The sequence below is a fragment of the Pteropus vampyrus genome, unplaced genomic scaffold (genome assembly GCF_000151845.1).
Source record: "Pteropus vampyrus isolate Shadow unplaced genomic scaffold, Pvam_2.0 Scaffold118, whole genome shotgun sequence".
Lineage (NCBI taxonomy): Eukaryota > Metazoa > Chordata > Mammalia > Chiroptera > Pteropodidae > Pteropus > Pteropus vampyrus.
The window spans coordinates 909,364-912,463 of record NW_011888899.1 but is presented as its reverse complement, the minus strand read 5'-3'; positions in this window follow the sequence as shown (position 1 = coordinate 912,463).

Here is a 3,100-nt window from a genome sequence, read left to right as displayed (position 1 = left end):
CCCTGCCACCCCTGCCAGTGAAGACAAGAAAGTGTAAATTCAAGAGGAAGAAATTCGCAGCTGCCTAGCAGCATTTCACACAAATTAAAATATATACACAGAATAAACCTTTCGGCTTCCAGAGACGTCACCCGTCCTTTTTCCCTTGGCCCCTTCCCTCTTCCCTCTGTCCCCTCCCCCAAACCTGTCCTCCCCGCCCATCAGACTCCCACGCAGTCCCAGGGCACTCACTGTCCCCTCCTGCCGAGTCTGTGGTCTCCCCCAGCAGTTCCCGGGGGGGGCCAGAGGACCCCCGCTCAGGTGGCACCTGCACTTCGGTTTGCGATTACCTCTCGGGCTGTGTTTGCTAATGACTCACGGGCATGCCTTATCTCCCCGCCAGCGGGCTGCGCTGCCATCTCACCTGTGCCCGGTGGGGCCTCAGGACATGTTTGTCGAGCGCACACCGACAGCTGGGCCGTTTGAGCAGCCATGCTCAGAACAGCGTTTTTTTTAAGCCAATAATGTATTTATTCATGAGTACATCCTCATGGGGGCAGTGGGGGGGGGTAGTGCCTGAGGGCTTTTTCCTCCGTCCCCTAAGAGGTGGTCTCGGCTGAAAGCGTAAAGTGTTCCTGGAGGCCGGGCCTCCAGAGTGGCTGCCCCTAGAGTAACCGCATGAGAGGGGCCGCGTGTGGGCCGCTGCGGGGGCCACGAGGGGCCTTTCCGGTCTCCCGCGTCCTCTCTCTGCTGGAGGGGCAGGACCAGCGAGGGAGCCCCCACTACCCCGCCCTGGGCACATTCATCCCGCCCTCTCAGTTTGCTCTGGGAGGGAGGCCGGCCTTCCAGATGGGCGCGTAAAAGGTGTTCCGTTGATGGGGCAGTTGGCAAAGGGGGTGGGGGGAGGAACCCTGTTTGCTTTGATTCCCAGCACCGCTGCTGTGTTTGCTCCGTCTCGGCAGCGTGCTGAGCTTCGGCTGCTGCTGGGGCCGAGGGCAGATCCTGGGGGCTGAGGGCAGATGCTGAGGGCAGAGGGCAGATGCTGAGGCCAAGGGCAGTTGCTGGGCATGAGCCTGCGTCCCACCTTCTGAATTTTCTCAGCTGTAAAGCAGGATAACGGTCCCAGGTCTGCTGGGAGCACTGAGCACGCCTTTGCAGGCAGTGTTTGTCAAGTCGGCCTCCCAGGATGGAAGAAGCCATAGCTCGCTGCCTCGACAGCGCTGTTCATTCCTAGGGGTTAAGCGCCTACTACGCGTCAGTCTTGAGCTAGTCATGGTACAGAGGGCCACTGTCTGCATTTAAGACATGCAGGTCTGCAAAGCAATCCCCTCCACCCCCAGTCCTTTGTCCTGACGTGTGAAGGTAGCTGTCGCCCCAGGAGAGAGCCATCCTCTGATGCCCATTTAGTAAAAGCCACTGCCCTTCTCAGACCGCATGTCGTGGTCCTCTGGAGCGGCCCATATTACCCAGGGCCTGTCCTCTCGCCAGAATGAAAGTGACCCCCTGGCCCTGAACTGCCGCCAATGATTAAAAGTGGCGTCCATGATGCATGACAGTCTCCCCACCACCCCCGCAGAAGGGCTGTGGGAAAGGCAGGTTAGCTCTGCCTGCGCTGGAGCCCGGAGCTTCCACGAACGTCACCCCGGGGGTAGAAGGCAAAAGTAAACCATCCCTGAGCATGCATGGTAGGGGTGCCCACGGCGAGGGTGCCCGCTGCCTGCAGACATGGAGATGGTTAAGTACAACCAGCCGGCTGCTAGCTGAAACATGTCACCTCCGCTGCGCCGTCTCTGTCCAGTGGCAGCAAGCCTTTTCCTGGACGACACTTGGGTCTATTATGGGAACAGAACTAAGACGATAAGAAAAACCAAGTGTCACCCAGAAACCTCAAATCGGCTGCTTCCAGACTTCCCCCAGGAGATGTCCCCCAGTGGTCGGATGGAGCCCCCCCCCACATTTGACAAATGAAATGTAATTAGGAGAAAAACAGAGTACTCAGAAAATTCATTGATTTTATCCGCCCCTAATGTTCCACTCCGAGTACATCGGAGCTCCTTGAATAACTCAGAGAAGATTGTTGAATTATAGTGTTTGCTTGTGATTCAGAAGCAGAAATTTTTCCAAATGTCTTAGCAAGAAAATGACATCTGAGGGGCCATGATGAGTGACTCAGCGGGTGTGGGCAGATCATCAGATGAACTGAGATCCACTCTTGTCTTCTGCTTCGATGTGTGTTCTCCTACTGTAAAAGAAAGTTCTGGGAAGAAGAATAAGTAATTATAAGAGACAAGGAATTGGAACGACGTTGCTGTTCTTCCTTAGGCCAGGCTGCCCGGCCTCACGGTGCAGTCACGGGCCGTCTCCACGGGCCAAAGCGCCATCTGGGACCGGCGGGTGCCATCTGGGACCGGCGGCACGCTGGCCTTTTGGGGCTGTGCTCCATCACCTTCCGGCTCCGAGCCGGGCACTGGAAATGCTGTGTCATCTCCTTGGGCGCATCGAGAATCAGAGCCCTGGCCTGTGGCTTCTCTGGCCGGCGCGAGGAAGCGTGCACGCACCTCACCGCCCCGGAGCTGCCGGCGCTACAGGTATCCGGGCAGCCGCACCTCCACGGCCGTGCCCCCCGCACCCCCCAGCTGCACGGCGCCTGATAAGCAGCGTTCTGTGGCGGAAAAAGAGATAAGCATGATATGGCCCACGGCCGACATCAAACAAAAATAGACACTTCTTCAAGCCCAGTGTTTGTCCAAGAAATCTCTGTCGTACGACTCTCAGAAATCTGTTCACTTATCCGACAAATATTGGCTGAGTGCTCTCTGGGGGACCTGCAGGAGGGGCCGGGAGAAGCAGGGAACGTGAGCCCTGCACGCCAGGGCTGTGGAGACCTAACGGCACCTGTCACCTTCCCACTGGCCTTCGCCAAGTTCTCTGCCGGCTCATTCGGCCACCTCGGAGCTGGGCTGGTTCTCCCCACTTCGCAGAAGAACCAGCGGCCCGGAGCGGAAAGCAGCCGCTCTCGTCACGGGACCGCACGGCAGGACGGGGACGGGCCGCAAATGTGCGTGCCCCACGCCCGGCCGTGCAGTTCCCGGTGTCAAGAGGCAGGCTAGCCGGATGGCCT